Source organism: Triticum dicoccoides, chromosome 3A (genome assembly GCF_002162155.2).
Source record: "Triticum dicoccoides isolate Atlit2015 ecotype Zavitan chromosome 3A, WEW_v2.0, whole genome shotgun sequence".
NCBI classification, from domain to species: domain Eukaryota; kingdom Viridiplantae; phylum Streptophyta; class Magnoliopsida; order Poales; family Poaceae; genus Triticum; species Triticum dicoccoides.
This window is the reverse complement of record NC_041384.1, coordinates 178,577,007-178,595,627: the sequence shown is the minus strand read 5'-3', so window position 1 is coordinate 178,595,627 and position 18,621 is coordinate 178,577,007.

The window sequence follows — 18,621 nt, the reverse complement described above, 5'->3', positions numbered from 1 at the left end:
TAACTTGATCTGAAGTTTCATGATCATCATCATTAGCTTCCTCACTAATTGGTGTAGGAATCACTGGAACTGATTTCTATGATGAACTACTTTCCAATTCGGGAGAAGGTACAATTACCTCATCAAGTTCTACTTTCCTCCCACTCACTTCTTTCGAGAGAAACTCCTTCTCTAGAAAGGATCCATTCTTAGCAACAAATATCTTGCCTTCGGATCTGTGATAGAAGGTGTACCCAACAGTTTCCTTTGGGTATCCTATGAAGACATGTTTCTCTGATTTAGGTTCGAGCTTATCAGGTTGAAGCTTTTTCACATAAGCATCGCAGCCCCAAACTTTAAGAAACAACGGCTTAGGTTTCTTGCCAAACCATAGTTCATATGGTGTCGTCTCAATGAATTTAGATGGTGCCCTGTTTAACGTGAATACAGCCATCTCTAAAGCATCACCCCAAAACGATAGTGGTAAATCGGTTAGAGACATCATAGATCGCACCATATCTAATAAAGTACGGTTAGGACATTCAAACATACCATTATGCTGTGGTGTTCCAAGTGGCGTGAGTTGCGAAACTATTCCACATTGTTTCAATAGAAGACCAAACTCGTAACTCAAATATTCTCCTCCACGATCAGATCGTAGAAACTTTATTTTCTTGTTACGATGATTTTCTACTTCACTCAGAAATTCTTTGAACTTTTCAAATGTTTTAGACTTATGTTTCATTAAGTAGATATACCCATATCTTCTCAAATCATCTGTGAAGGTCAGAAAATAACGATACCCGTCGCGAGCCTCAACACTCATTGGACTGCATACATCAGTATGTATTATTTCCAATAAGTCAGTGGCTCGCTCCATCGTTCTGGAGAACAGAGTCTTAGTCATCTTGCCCATGAGACATGGTTTGCATGTATCAAGTGATTCATAATCAAGTGATTCCAAAAGCCCATCAATATGGAGTTTCTTCATGCGCTTTACACCAATATGACCTAAACAGTAGTGCCGCAAATAAGTTGCACTGTCATTATTAACTTTGCATCTTTTGGCTTCAATATTATGAATATGTGTCTCACTACGATCGAGACTCAACAAAAATAGACCACTCATCAAGGGTGCATGACCATAAAAGATATTACTCATATAAATAGAACAACCATTATTCTCCGATTTAAATGAATAACCGTCTTGCATCAAACAAGATCCAGATATAATGTTCATGCTCAATGCTGGCACCGAATAACAATTATTCAGGTCTAAAACTAATCCCGAAGGTAGATGTAGAGGTAGCGTGCCGACGGCGATCACATTGACCTTGGAACCATTTCCTACATGCATCATCACCTCGTCCTTAGCCAATATTCGTTTAATCCATAGCCCCAATTTCGAGTTGCAAATATGAGCAACATAACCAGTATCAAATATCCAGTCGCTACTACGAGCATTAGAAAGGTACACATCAATAACATGTATATCAAATATACCTTTCACTTTGCCATCCTTCTTATCCGCCAAGTACTTGGGGCAGTTCCGCTTCCAGTGACCAGTCTCTTTCAGTAGAAACACTCAATTTCAGGCTTAGGTCCAGACTTGGGCTTCTTCCCAGGAGTAGCAACTTGTTTGCTATTCTTCTTGAAGTTCCCCTTCTTCCCTTTGCCATTTTTCTTGAAACTAGTGGTCTTACTAACCATCAACACTTGATGCTCCTTCTTGATTTCTACCTCCGCAGCCTTTAGCATTGCGAAGACCTCGAGAATTGTCTTTTCCATCCCTTGCATATTATAGTTCATCACGAAGCCTTTATAGCTTGGTGGCAGTGATTGAAGAACTCTGTCAATGACACTATCATCAGGAGGATTAACTCCCAGCTGAGTCAAGTGGTTATGGTACCCAGACATTCTGAGTATGTGTTCACTGACAGAACTTTTCTCCTCCATCTTGCATCTATAGAACTTGCTGGACTTCATATCTCTCAACTCGGGCATTTGCTTGAAATATTAACTTCAACTCCTGGAACATCTCATATGCTCCATGATGTTCAAAACATCTTTGAAGTCCCGATTCTAAGCTGTAAAGCATGGCACACTGAACTATCGAGTAGTCATCAGCTTTAGTCTGCCAAACGTTCATAACGTCCGGAGTTGCTCCTACAGCGGGTCTTGCACCTAGCGGTGCTTCTAGGACGTAATTCTTCTGTGCAGCAATGAGGATAATCCTCAAGTTATGGACCCAGTCCGTGTAGTTGCTACCATTATCTTTCAACTTAGCTTTCTCTAGGAACGCATTAAAATTCAAGGGAACGGTAGCACGGGCCATTGATCTACAACAACATAGATATGCAAAGACTATCAGGACCAAGTTCATGATAAATTAAAGTTCAATTTAATCATATTACTTAAGAACTCCCACTTCGACAGACATCCCTCTAGTCATCTAAATGATCATGTGATCCATATCAACTAAACCATGTCCGTTCATCATGTGAGATGGAGTAGTTTTCAATGGTGAACATCTCTATGTTGATCATATCTACTATATGATTCACATTCGACCTTTCGGTCTCAGTGTTCCGAGGCCATCCGCATATGCTAGGCTCGTCAAGTTTGACCCGAGTATTCTGCACGTGCAAAACTGGCTTGCACCCGTAGTATGTGAGTGTAGAGCTTATCACACCCGATCATCACGTGGTGTCTCGGCACGACGAACTATAGCAACGGTGCATACTCAGGGAGAACACTTATACCTTGAAATTTAGTGAGGGATTATCTTATAATGCTACCGCCGTACTAAGCAAAATAAGATAAAAGATAAATATCACATGCAATCAAAATATGTGACATGATATGGCCATCATCATCTTGTGCCTTTGATCTCCATCTCCAAAGCACCGTCGTGATCTCCATCGTCACCTGCTTGACACCTTGATCTCCATCGTAGCGTCGTTATCATCTCGCCAACTATTGCTTCTACGACTATCGCTACCACTTAGTGATAAAGTAAGGCAATTACATGGCGATCGTATTTCATACAATAAAGAGACAACCATAAGGCTCCTGCCAGTTGCCGATAACTTTTACAAAACATGATCTTCTCATACAACAATTTATATCTCATCAAGTCTTGACCATATCACATCACAACATGCCCTGCAAAAACAAGTTAGACGTCCTCTACTTTGTTGTTGCAAGTTTTACGTGGCTGCTACGGGCTTCTAGCAAGAACCGTTCTTACCTACGCGTCAAAACCACAATGATTTTTCGTCAAGTTTGTTGTTCTAACCTTCAACAAGGACCGGCCGTAGTCAAATTCGATTCAACTAAAGTTGGAGAAACAGACACCCGCCAACCACCTGTGTGCGAAAGCACGTCGGTAGAACCGGTCTCATGAACATGGTCATGTAATGTTGGTCCAGGCCGCTTCATCTAACAATACCGCCGAATCAAAATAACACGTTGGTGGTAAGCAGTATGACTATTATCGCCTACAACTCTTTGTGTTCTACTCGTGCATATTGATACGTCTCCAACGTATCTATACTTTTTGATTGTTCCATGCTATTATATTATCTATTTTGGATGTTTAATGGGCTTTAATTTACCTTTTTATATTATTTTTGGGGCTAACCTACAAACCAAAGGCATAGTGCAAATTGCTGTTTTTTGCCTATTTTAGTGTTTCGTCAAAAAGGAATATCAAACGGAACCCAAACGGAATGAAACCTTCAGGAGAGTTATTCTTGGAACAAACGTGATCCAGGAGACTTGGAGTGAACGTCAAGAAAGAAGCAAGGAGGCAACGGGGCAGGAGGGCGCTCCCAGGGGGGTAGGTGCGCCCCCACCCTCGTGGGCCCCTCGCAGCTCCATCGACGTACTTCTTCCTCCTATATATACCCATATACCCCAAAAACATCCAGGAGCACCACGAAACCCTATTTCCACCGCCACAACCTTCTGTACCCGTGAGATCCCATCTTGGGGCCTTTTCCGGCCCTCCGCCGAAGGGGGAATCGATCACGGAGGGCTTCTACATCAACACCATAGCCTCTCCGATGATGTGTGAGTAGTTTACCACAGACCTTCGGATCCATAGTTATTAGCTAGATGGCTTCTTCTCTCTCTTTGGATCTCAATACAAAGTTCTCCTCGATTCTCTTGGAGATCTATTCGATGTAATTCTTTTTTGCGGTGTGTTTGTCGAGATCCGATGAATTGTGGGTTTATGATCAAGATTATCTATGAACAATATTTGATTCTTCTCTGAAATCTTTTATGCATGATTTAAATATCTTTGCAAGTCTCTTCGAATTATCAGTTTGTTTTGGCCTACTAGATTGATCGTTCTTGCAATGGGAGAAGTGCTTAGCTTTGGGTTCAATCTTGCGGTGCCCTTTCCCAGTGATAGCAGGGGCAGCAAGGCACGTATTGTATTGTTACCAACGAGGATAAAAAATGGGGCTTATATCATATTGCTTGAGTTTATCCCTCTACATCATGTCATCTTGCCTAATGCATTACTCTATTCTTATGAACTTAATACTCTAGATGCATGTTGGATAGCGGTCGATGTGTGGAGTAATAGTAGTAGATGCAGACTCGTTTCAGTCTACTTGTTGCGGACGTGATGCCTATATACATGATCATGCCTAGATATTCTCATAATTATTCGCTTTTCTATCAATTGCTCGACAGTAATTTTTTCACCCACCATATAGTTTGCTATCTTGAGAGAAGCCACTTGTGAAACCTATGGCCCCCGGGTCTATCTTCCATCATATTATTTTCATATCAACTTGCTATTTCTATTACCGTATATTTTTCAATCTTTATTTTCCAATCTATATCATAAAAATACCAAAAATATTTATCTTATTATCTCTATCAGATCTCACTTTCGTAAGTGACTGTGAAGGGATTGACAACCCCTTTATCGCGTTGGTTGCGAGGTTTTTGATTGTTTGTGCAGGTACTAGGTGACTTGCGTGTTACCTCCTACTGGATTGATACCTTGGTTCTCAAAAACTGGGGGAAATACTTACGCTAGTATGCTGCATCACCCTTTCCTCCTCAATGGAAAACCAAAACATGCTCAAGAGGTAGCAAGAAGGATTTCTGGCGCCGTTCCGGGGAGGTTGCATCAAGTCAAGACATACCAAGTAACCATCACAAACTCTTATCCCTCGCATTACATTATTTGCCATATGCCTCTTGTTTTCCTCTCCCTCACTTCACCCTTGCCGTTTTATTCGCCCCTTTTTCCGCTGACCTCTTTTTCATTCGCCTCTTTTTGCTTACCTCTTGCTTGCTTGTGTGTTGGATTGTTTGTCACGATGGCTCAAGATAATACTATATTGTGTGACTTTTCCAATACGAACAATAATTATTTTATTAGCACTCCGATTGCTCCTCTTAGTGATGCTGAATCTTGTGAAATTAATACTGCTTTGCTGAATCTTGTCATGAAAGATCCGTTTTCTGGCCTTCCTAGTGAAGATGCCGCTACCCGTCTAAACAACTTTGTTGATTTGTGTGATATGCAAAAGAAGAAAGATGTTGATAATGATATTGTTAAATTGAAGCTATTTTCGTTTTCACTTAGAGATTGTGCTAAAACTTGGTTTTCCTCTTTGACTAAAAGTAGTATTGATTCATGGAATAAGCGCAAAGATGCTTTTATCTCTAAGTATTTTCCTCCCGCTAAGATCATCTCTCTTAGAAATGACATTATGAATTTTAAGCAACTTGATCATGAGCATGTTGCACAATCTTGGGAGAGGATGAAATTAATGATACGTAATTGCCCTACACATGGTTTGAATTTATGGATGATCATACAAATTTTTTATGCTGGATTGAATTTTGATTCTAGAACTCTTTTAGATTCGACCGCGGGAGGCACTTTTATGGAAATCACTTTAGGAGAAGCTACTAAACTCCTAGGTAATATTATGGTTAATTATTCTCAATGGCACACCAAAAGATCTACTAGTAAAAAGGTTCATGCTATAGAAGAAATTAATGTTTTGAGTGGAAAGATGGATGAACTTATGAAATTGTTTGCTAATAAGAGTGTTTCTTCTGATCCTAATGATATGCCTTTGTCTACTTTGATTGAGAATAATAATGAATCTATGGATGTGAATTTTGTTGGTAGGAACAATTTTGGTAACAACGCGTATAGAGTAAACTTTAATCCTAGGCCGTTTCCTAGTAATTCCTATAATAATTATGGTAATTCCTACAACAACTCTTATGGAAATTTTAATAAGATGCCCTCTGATTTTGAGACTAGTGTTAAAGAATTTATGATTTTGCAAAAGAATTTTAATACTTTGCTTGAAGAAAAATTGCCTAAGATTGATGAGTTGGCTCGGAACATGGATAGAATTTCTCTTGATGTTGATTCTTTGAAACTTAGATCTATTCCACCTAAGCATGATATCAATGAGTCTCTCAAATCCATGCGAATTTCCATTGATGAGTGCAAAGAAAGAACCACTAGGATGCGTGCTAAAAAGGATTACTTTATAAAAGCATGTTCTTCTACTTTCCATGATAGTAAGGATGAAGATGTAAAAGTGATTGATGTATCTCCTATTAAATCTTTGTTTTGCAATATGAATCTTGATAATGATGGGACTGGAGATGAGTCAACTTTAGTTAAAAGGCGTCCCAATGATTCAGAGTTTTTAGATCTTGATGCAAAAATTGGTAAAAGTGGGATTGAAGAGGTTAAAACTTTACATATCAATGAACCCACTATTTTGGATTTCAAGGAATTTAATTATCATAATTGCTCTTTGATAGATTGTATGTCCTTTTTGCAATCCGTGTTAAATTCTCCTCATGCGTATAGTCAAAATAAAGCTTTTCCAAACATATCGTTGATGCTTTAATGAAATGTTATGAAGAAAAGCTTGAATTAGAAGTTTCTATTCCTAGAAAACTCTATGATGAGTGGGAACCTACTATTAAAATTAAAATTAAAGATCATGAATGCTTTGCTTTATGTGATTTTGGTGCTAGTGTTTCCACGATTCCAAAAACTTTGTGTGATGTGTTAGGTTTCTGTGAATTTGATGATTGTTCTTTAAATTTGCACCTTGCGGATTCCACTATTAAGAAACCTGTGGGAAGGATTAATGATGTTCTTATTGTTGCAAATAGGAATTATGTGCCCTTAGATTTCATTGTTCTTGATATAGATTGCAATCATACATGCCCTATTATTCTTGGTAGACCCTTCCTTAGAACGATTGGTGCAATTATTGATATGAAAGAAGGAAATATTAGATTCCAATTTCCCTTAAGGAAAGGCATGGAAAAATTTCCTAGAAATAAAATAAATTACCTTATGAATCTATTATGAGAGCCACTTATGGATTGCATACCAAAGATGATAATACCTAGATCTATTCTTGTTTTTATGCCTAGCTAGGGGCGTTAAACGATAGCGCTTGTTGGGAGGCAACCCAATTTTATTTTTGTTTCTTGTTTTTTCCTGTTTAGTAACAAATAATTCATCTAGATTCTGTTTAGATGTGGTTTTATTCTTTTAATTAGTGTTTGTGCCAAGTAGAACCTTTGGGAAGACTTGGGGGAAGTCTTTGTGATCTTGCTGTAAAAAGCAGAAACTTTAGCACTCATGAGATTTGCTCCCATTTTTTTACTGGAGAGTGCGATTAGGTGATTATTTTTGAAGATGATTAATAGACAAATTCCTCACGTCCACCAATTTATTTCAGAATTTTTGGGTTTACAGAAGTATTTGAAACCTACAGATTACTACAGACTATTCTGTTTTTGACAGATTCTGTTTTGCGTGTGTTGTTTGCTTATTTTGATGAATCTATGGCTAGTATCGGGGGGTATGAACCATAGAGAAGTTGGAATACAGTAGGTTTAACACCAATATAAATAAATAATGAGTTCATTACAGTACCTTGAAGTGGTGGTTTGTTTTCTTATACTAACGGAGCTCATGAGATTTTTTGTTGAGTTTTGTGCTGTGAAGTTTTTAAGTTTTGGGTAAGATTTGATGGATTTTGGAATAAGTAGTGGAAAGAGCCTAAGATTGGGGATTCCCAAGGCACCCCAAGGTAAAATTCAAAGACAACCAAAAGCCTAAGCTTGGGGATGCCCTGGAAGGCATCCCCTCTTTCGTCTTCGTCTATCGGTAACTTTACTTGAGGCTATATTTTTATTCACCACATGATATGTGTTTTGCTTGGAGCGTCTTGTATGATTTGAGTCTTTGATCTTTATTTTAACACAATCATCCTTGCTGTACGCACCTTTTGGAGAGACACACATGAATAAGAATTTATTGTAATACTCTATGTGCTTCACTTATATCTTTTGAGCTAGATAATTTTGCTCTAGTGCTTCACTTATATATTTTTAGAGCACGGTGGTGATTTTATTTTATAGAAATTATTGGTCTCTCATGCTTCACTTATATTATTTTGAGAGTCTTATAGAACAACATGGTAATTTGCTTTGGCTATAAAATTAGTCCTAATATGATAGACATCCAAGATGGGTATAATAAAAACTATCATAAAAAGTGCATTGAATACTATGAGAAGTTTGATACTTGATGATTGTTTTGAGATATAAAGATGGTGATATTAGAGTCATGATAGTTGAGTAGTTGTGAATTTGAGAAATACTTGTGTTAAAGTTTGTGATTCCCATAACATACATGTATGGTGAATCGTTATGTGATGAAGTCGGAGCATGATTTATTTATCGATTGTCTTCCTTATGAGTGGCGGTCGGGGACGAGCGATGGTATTTTCCTACCAATCTATCCCCCTAGGAGCATGCGCGTAGTACTTTTTTTCGATAACTAAGAGATTTTTGCAATAAATATGTGAGTTCTTATGACTAATGTTGAGTCCATGGTTATACGCACTCTCACCCTTCCACCATTGCTAGACTCTCTAGTACCGCGCAACTTTCGCCGGTACCATAAACCCACAAATTACCTTCCTCAAAACAGCCACCATACCTACCTATTATGGAATTTCCATAGCCATTCCAAGATATATTGCCATGCAACTTATCACCGTTCCGTTTGTTATGACACGTTACATCATTGTCATATTGCTTTGCATGATCATGTAGTTGACATCGTATTTGTGGCAAAGCCACCGTTCATAATTCTTTCATATATGTCACTCTTGATTCATTGCACATCCCGGTACACCGCCGGAGGCATTCATATAGAGTCATATTTTGTTCTAGTATCGAGTTGTAATTTTTGACTTGTAAGTAAATAAAAGTGTGATGATCATTATTGTTAGAGCATTGTCCCAAGTGAGGAAAGGATGATGGAGACTATGATTCCCCCACAAGTCGGGATGAGACTTCGGACGAAAATAAAAAAGGAAAACAAGGAAAGGCCATAAAAAAGAGAAGGCCCAAAAAATGAGAGAAAAAGAGAGAAGGGACAATGCTACTATCCTTTTACCACACTTGTGCTTCAAAGTAGCACCATGATCTTCATGATAGAGAGTCTCCTATGTTGTCACTTTCATATACTAGTGGGAATTTTACATTATAGAACTTGGCTTGTATATTCCAATGATGGGCTTCCTCAAAATGCCCTAGGTCTTTGTGAGCAAGCAAGTTGGATGCACACCCACTTAGTTTCTTTTTGAGCTTTCATACACTTATAGCTCTAGTGCATCAGTTGCATGGCAATTCCTACTCACTCACATTGATATCTATTGATGGGGTCTTAATAGCCCGTTGATACGCCTAGTTGATGTAAGACTATCTTCTCCTTTTGTCTTCTCCACAACCCCCATTCTATTCCACGTATAGTGCTATGTCCATGGCTCACGCTCATGTATTGCGTGAAGATTGAAAAAGTTTGACAACACGAAAGTATGAAACAATTGCTTGGCTTGTCATCGGGGTTGTGCATGATTTAAATACTTTGTGTGGTGAAGATAGAGCATAACTAGACTATATGATTTTGTAGGGATAACTTTCTTTGGCCATGTTATTTTGAGAAGACATGATTGCTTTGTTAGTATGCTTGAAGTATTACTATTTTTATGTCAATATTAAAATTTTGTCTTGAATCTTTCAGATCTGAACATTCATGCCACAATAAAGAAAATTACATTGAGAATTATGCTAGGTAGCATTCCACATCAAAAATTCTATTTTTATCATTTACCTACTCGAGGACGAGCAGGAATTATGCTTGGGGATGCTTGATACGTCTCGAACGTATCTATAATTTTTGATTGTTCCATGCTATTATATTATATGTTTTGCATGTTTAATGGGCTTTAATTTACCTTTTATATTATTTTTGGGACTAACCTACTAACCAAAGGCCCAATGCAAATTGCTGTTTTTTGCCTATTTCAGTGTTTCGCAGAAAAGGAATATCAAACGGAATCCAAACGTTCGGAAGATTTATTTTTGGAACAAACGTGATCTATGAGACTTGGGGTGGACGTCAAGAAAGAAGCGAGGAGGCCACGAGGCAGGAGGGCGCGCCCAGGGGGTAGGCGTGCCCCCACACTCGTGGGCCCCTTGCAGCTCCACCGACGTACTTCTTCCTCCTATATATACCCATATACCCTAAAAACATCCAGGAGCACGACGAAACCCTATTTTCACTGCACAACCTTATGTACCCGTGAGATCCCATCTTGGGGCCCTTTCCGGCGCTCCACCGGAGGGGGAATTGATCGCGGAGGGCTTCTATATCAACACCATAGCCTCTCTGATGATGTGTGAGTAGTTTACCATAGACCTTCGGGTCCATAGTTATTAGCTAGATGGCTTCTTCTCTCTCTTTGGATCTCAATACAAAGTTCTCCTCTATTCTCTTGGAGATCTATTCGATGTAATTCTTTTTGCGGTGTGTTTGTCGAGATCCGATGAATTGTGGGTTTATGATCAAGATTATCTATGAACAATATTTGATTCTTCTCTGAAATCTTTTATACATGATTTAAATATCTTTGCAAGTCTCTTTGAATTATCAGTTTGGTTTGGCCTACTAGATTGATCGTTCTTGCAATGGGAGAAGTGCTTAGCTTTGGGTTCAATCTTGCGGTGTCCTTTCCCACTGACAACAGGGGCAACAAGGCACGTATTGTATTTTTGCCATCGAGGATAAAAATATGGGGTTTATATCATATTGCTTGAGCTTATCCCTCTACATCATGTCATCTTGCCTAATGCGTTACTCTGTTCTTATGAACTTAATACTCTAGATGCATGCTGGATAGCGATCGATGTGTGGAGTAATAGTAGTAGATGCAGAATCGTTTCGGTCTACTTGTCACGGAAGTGATGCCTATATACATGATCATGCCTAGATATTCTCATAATTATTCACTTTTCTATCAATTGCTCAACAGTAATTTGTTCACCCACCGTAGAATTTGCTATCTTGAGAGAAGCCACTAGTGAAACCTATGGCCCCTGGGTCTACCTTCCATCATATTATTTTCATACCAACTTGCTATTTCTATTACCGTTTATTTGTTAATCTTTATTTTCCAATCTATATCATAAAAATACCAAAAATATTTATCTTATTATCTCTACCAGATCTCACTTTCGTAAGTGACCATGAAGGGGTTGACAACCCCTTTATCGCGTTGGTTGCAAGGTTCTTGTTTGTTTGTGCAGGCACTAGGTGACTTGCATGTTACCTCCTACTGGATTGATACCTTGGTTCTCAAAAACTGAGGGAAATACTTACACTACTGTGTTGCATCACCCTTTCCTCTTCAAGGGAAAACCAACGCATGCTCAAGAGGTAGCACATATCATCTACGCATAGACCTGGCTCGGATGCCACTGTTGGGGAATGTAGCATGAAATTTCAAAAAAAATCCTATGATCTTGCAAGATCTATCCAGGACATGCATAGCAAAGAGTGGGGGAGAGTGTGTCCATGTACCCTCGTAGACCGAAAGCGGAAGCGTTAGGTTAACGCGGTTGATGTAGTCGAACGTCTTCACGATCCAACCGATCTAGTACCGAATGTACGACACCTCCGAGTTCAGCACATGTTCAGCTCGATGACGTCCCTCGAACTCTTGATCCAGCAGAGGGTCGAGGGAGAGTTTCGTCAACATCACGGTGTGGTGATGTGATCCGCGTAGGGCTTCGCCTAAGCACTACGACACTATGACCGGAGGAGTAAATTGTGGAGGGGGCACCGCACACGGCTAAGAGAACAATTGATGTGCCTTTGGGGTGCCCCCACCCCCGTATATAAAGGAGGGGAGGAGGAGGTGGCCGGCCTAGATGGGGCACGCCAAGGGGGGAGTCCTACTAGGACTCCCAGTCCTAGTAGGATTCGCCCCCTTTTCCTTTCTTCACCGGAGGGAAAAGGAAGGAGAGGGAGAGGGAGAGGGAAAGGGAAAGGGGGGCGCCACCCCCTCCCCTAGTCCAATTCGGACTGGCATGGCGGGGGGCCACCCCTTGCATCCCTCATCTTTCTCCACTAAAGCCCATGTAGGCCCTTTAATTCTCCTGGGGGTTCCAGTAACCCCTCGGCACTCCAGTAAAATACCCGAATCACTCAGAACCATTCCGATGTCCGGATACTACCTTCTAGTATATGAATCTTTACCTCTTGGCCATTTTGAGACTCCTCATCATGTCCGTGATCTCATCCAGGACTCCGAACAAACTTCGGTCACCAAAACACATAACTCATAATACAAATCGTCATCGAAAGTTAAGCTTGTAGACCCTACGGGTTCGAGAACTATGTAGACATGACCGAGACACAACTCCGGTCAATAACCAATAGCAGAACCTGGATGCTCATATTGGTCCCTACATATTCTATGAAGATCTTTATCGGTCAAATCGCAATAACAACATATGTTATTCCCTTTGTCATCGGTATGTTACTTGCCCGAGATTCGATCGTCGGTATCATCATACATAGTTCAATCTCGCTACCGGCAAGTCTCTTTACTCGTTCCGTAATGCATCATCCCACAACTAACTCATTAGTTACATTGCTTGCAAGGCTTATAGTCATGTGCATTACCGAGAGGGCCCAGAGATACCTTTCCGATACTCGGAGTGACAAATCCTAATCTTGATCTATGGCAACCCAACAAACACCATTGGAGACACTTGTAGAGCATCTTTATAATCACCCAGTTACGTTGTGACATTTGATAGCACACAAGGTGTTCCTCCGGTATTCGGGAGTTGCATAATCTCATAGCAAGAGGAATATGTGTAAGTCATGAAGAAAGCAATTGCAATAAAACTTCATGATCATTATGCTAAGCTAACGGATGGGTCTTGTCCATCACATCATTCTCTAATTGTGTGATCCCGTTCATCAAATGACAACACATGTCTATGGTAAGGAAACTTAACCATCTTTGATTAACGAGCTAGTCAAGTAGAGGCATACTAGGGACACTTTGTTTTGTCTATGTATTCACACATGTACTAAGTTTCCGGTTATAACATTTATCATGATATAAGTAAATATAAATAACAACTCTATTATTTCCTCTAGGGCATATTTCCTTCAGCCCCCTCGTGCGATGGCGCGGCGATGGGCAGGGCGCGGCGGTGTGGCGCCTGCGGTCTCTTTGGTGACTCGGGAAGCTGGCAGAGGCAGCGTGGAGGGCTGCTGGGAGATGTGGGGGGCGGCGTGCTCTACAGGCTTTGCTTCTTTGTAGGTGATGCGAGGGGCGACACGATTTCTCTAGCGGATCTGAGCTTCCATCGGGGTGGCTGGGTGGCAGGCGCGGCCTGGCCTGGGGCGGGCGCGAGGGCGGGCTGTGGCCTGGTAGGGTCCTGGCTATGGCCATGGACCTCGGTTGCGCGTCGCCGCTTGATGACCCACAAGTATAGGGGGATCTATCGTAGTCCTTTCTATAAGTAAGAGTGTCAAACCCAATGAGGAGCAGAAGGAAATGACAAGCGGTTTCCAGCAAGGTATTCTCTGCAAGTACTGAAATAAGTGGTAACAGATAGTTTTGTGATAGGATAATTTGTAACGAGCAACAAGTAACAAAAGTTAATAAAGTGCAGCAAGGTGGACCAATCCTTTTTGTAGCAAAGGATAAGCCTGGACAAACTCTTATATAGGGAAAAGCGCTCTCGAGGACACATGGGAATATCGTCAAGCTAGTTTTCATCACGTTCATATGATTCGCGTTCGGTACTTTGATAATTTGGTATGTGGGTGGACCGGTGCTTAGGTACTGTCCTTACTTGAACAAGCATCCCACTTATGATTAACCTCTATTGCTAGCATCCGCAACTACAACAAAAGTATTAAGGTAAACCTAACCATAGCATGAAACATATGGATCAAAATCAGCCCCTTACGAAGCAACGCATAAACTAGGGTTTAAGCTTCTGTCACTCTAGCAACCCATCATCTACTTATTACATCCCAATGCCTTCCTCTAGGCCCAAATAATGGTGAAGTGTTGTGTAGTTGACGTTCACATAACACCACTAGAGGCGAGACAACATACATCTCAGCCAAATACCGAACAAATACCAAATTCACATGACTACTAATAGCAAGACTTCTCCCATGTCCTTAGGAACAAACGTAACTACTCACAAAGCATATTCATGTCCATAATCAGAGGGGTATTAATATGCATATAGGATCTGAACATATGATCTTCCACCAAATAAACCAACTAGCATCAACTACAAGGAGTAATTAACACTACTAGCAACCCACAGGTACCAATCCCGGACTTGGAGACAAGAGATGAACTAGGGTTTTGAGAGGAAATGGTGCTGATGAAGATGTTGATGGAGATTGCCCTCTCCCGATGAGAAGAGCGTTGGTGATGACGATGGCGATGATTTCCCCCTCCCGGAGGGAAGTTTCCCCGGCAGAACAGCTCCGCCAGAGCCCTAGATTGGTTCCGCCTCGTGGCGGCGGAGTTTCGTCTGAGAAGATGGCTTATGATTTTTTTCTCATCGAAAGACCTCATATAGCAGAAGATGGTCATCGGAGGGCCACCAGGGGGCCCACGAGGTAGGGGGCGCGCCCCCACCCTTGTGGGCAGGGTGTGGCCCCCCTGGTGAACTTCTTGCACTCAGTATTTTTTATATATTCGGAAAACGTCTTCCGTGAAGTTTCAGGACTTTTGGAGCTGTGCAGAATAGGTCTCTAATATTTGCTCCTTTTCCAGCCCAGAATCCCAGCTGCCGGCATTCTCCCTCTTTATGTAAACCTTGTAAAATAAGAGAGAATAGGCATAAGTATTGTGACATAATGTGTAATAACAGCCCATAATGCAATAAATATCGATATAAAAGCATGATGCAAAATTGACGTATCACCGCTGCAGCAGGAGGCGGTGTTGCGGGCCAGATCAGCTCAGATCTGGCCCATGGCCACCGGTGGGCAGCTCAGGACTGTCTCTCTAGGTCCCGAAATGGATGTGGGCTGCCACGGCGTGGTGGTGACTCATGGCAGTGGTCTGGGTCATTTCGCGGCGACGGCTGGACTTCTTCGGCGTCGGTCGGTCGATGAGCGTCCTTGTCGACCTTCGATTCCTCTCCTCGTTGTTCGGGCGCTACCTTCATCGAAGGGTTAGCCCTCTCCCAGTCGTGGTTCATCGCTCGTCTCACGACCGACAACACGACCGAGCTCGTCTTGCGCCTGGTAGCAGGATCGGACTCGTCTCGCGCCTGGCAGCAGGACGGGCCGATGGAGGCCAGTTTTGGCCGGTCTATTAGGTCTTGGCTCTTGGTGCAGCTCAGGGGTGCTTAAGGCGGGGCCTTTCAACTCATTTCTTTGGCTAGGGTAGCTGTGGCTGGTGGGTGAGGTGGCATCGAGGTCTTGGACGCTGTTGGGGAGCGCAGTATTTGAAATTTTTACCTACGATCGCGCAAGATCTATCTAGGAGATGCATAGCAATGAGAGGGGAGAGTGTGTCTACATACCCACGTAGACCGAAAGCGGAAACGTTTAGTAACGCGGTTGATGTAGTCGAACATTGATACGTCTCCAATGTATCTATAATTTTTGATTGTTCCATGCTATTATATTATCTATTTTGGATGTTTAATGGGCATTAATATACTCTTTTATATTATTATTGGGACTAACCTATTAACCGAAGGCCGAGTGCAAATTGCTGTTTTTTTGCCTATTTCAGTGTTTCGCAGAAAAGGAATATCAAACGGAACGAAACCTTCACGAGGATCTTTCTTGGAACAAACGCAATCCAGGAGACTTGGAGTGGAAGTCAGAGACGCAACGAGGCGGCCACGAGGTAGGAGGGCGCGCCCAGGGGGTAGGAGCGCCCCCACCCTCGTGGGCCACTCGTAGCTCCACCGGCCTACTTCTTTTGCCTATATATAGTCTTATACCCTGAAAACATCTAGGAGAGCCATGAAACCACTTTTCCACTGCCGCAACCTTCTGTACCCATGAGATCTCATCTTGGGACCTTTTCCGGCGATCTGCCGGAGGGGGATTCGATCACGGAGGGCTTCTACATCAACACCATAGCCTCTCCGATGATGTGTGAGTAGTTTACCACAGACCTTCGGGTCCATAGTTATTAGCTAGATGGCTTCTTCTCTCTCTTTGGTTCTCAATACAAAGTTCTCCTCGATGTTCTAGGAGATCTATTCGATGTAATACTTTTTGCGGTGTGTTTGCCGAGATCCAATGAATTGTGGGTTTATGATCCAGTTTATGTATGAACAATATTTGGTTCTCCTCTGGAGTCTTTTATGTATGATTGGTTTATCTTTGCAAGTCTCTTCGAATTATCAGTTTGGTTTGCCCTACTAGATTGATCTTTCTGGCAATGGGAGAAGTGCTTAGCTTTGGGTTCAATCTTGCGGTGTCCTTTCCCAGTGACAGCAGGGGCAGCAAGGCACATATTGTATTGTTGCCATCGAGGATAAAAAGATGGGGTTTATATCATATTGCTTGAGTTTATCCCTCTACATCATGTCATCTTGCCTAATGCGTTACTCTGTTCTTATGAACTTAATACTCTAGATGCATGCTGAATAGCGGTCGATGTGTGGAGTAATAGTAGTAGATGAAGAATCGTTTCGGTCTACTTGACACGGACGTGATGCCTATGTTCATGATCATGCCTAGATATTCTCATAACTATGCGCTTTTCTATCAATTGCTCGGCAGTAATTTGTTCACCCACCGTAATATATGCTATCTTGAGAGAAGCCACTAGTGAAACCTATGGCCCCCGGGTCTACTTTACATCATATAAGTTTCTGATATATAATTCTAGTTTACTATTTATTTTGCAATCGTTACTTTTCAATCTATACAACAAAAATACCAAAAATATTTAACTTATTATCTTTATCAGATCTCACTTTTGCAAGTGGCTGTGAAGGGATTGACAAACCCTTTATCGCGTTGGTTGCAAGGTTCCTGATTGTTTGTGCAGGTACTAGGCGATTTTCGTGTAGTCTCCTACTGGATTGATACCTTGGTTCTCAAAAACTTAGGGAAATACTTATGCTACTTTGCTGCATCACCCTTTCCTCTTCAAGGGAAAACCAACGCATTCTCAAGAGGTAGCAAACATCTTCGCGATCCAACCGATCAAGTACCGAACGCACGGCACCTCCATGATCTGCACACGTTCAGCTCGGTGACGTACCTCGTATTCTTGATCCAGCTGAGGCCGAGAGTGAGTTCCGTTGGCACGACGTCATGTTGACGGTGATGATGAAGTTACCGACGCAGGGCTTCGCCTAAGCACTACGACAATATGACCGAGGTGTAAAAATGTGGAGGGGGAACCGCACACGGCTAAAGATCAACTTGTGTGTCTATGGGGTGCCCCTCCCCCGTATATAAACGAGGGGAGGAGGAGGCCGACCGGCCACAAGGGGCGTGCCCAAGGGGGGAATCCTACTCCAACTAGGAATCGGTTCCCCCCTTTCCTAGTCCAAGTAGGAGAAGAAGGAAGGAGAGGGAGAGGGAGAGGGAAAGAGGGGCCGCGCCCCCTCCCCTAAGGCCCACTAAGGCCCATTACTTCCCCGGGGGGTTCCGGTAACCCCTCCGGCACTACGGTTTTATCCGAAGATATTCGGAACACTCCTGGTGTCCGAATAACATGGCACAATATATCAATCATTATGTCTCAACTATTTCGAGACTCCTCGTCATGTCCGTGATCTCATCCGGGACTCCGAACAATCTTCGGTACATCAAATCACATAACTCATAATACAAATCGTCATCGAACGTTAAGCGTGCGGACCCTACGGGTTCGAGAACTATGTAGACATGACCGAGACAATTCTCCGATCAATAACCAATAGTGGAACCTGGATGCTCATATTGGCTCCTACATATTCTACGAAGATCTTTATCGGTCAAACTGCATAACAACATACGTTGTTCCCTTTGTCATTGGTATGTTACTTGCCCGAGATTCGATCGTCGGTATCACCATACCTAGTTCAATCTCTTCACCGGCAAGCCTCTTTACTCGTTCCATAATGGATCATCCCGCAAATAACTCATTAGTCACATTGCTTGGAAGGCTTATAGTGATGTGCATTACCGAGAGGGCCCAGAGATACCTCTCCGACAATCAGAGTGACAAATCCTAATCTCTATCTATGCCAACT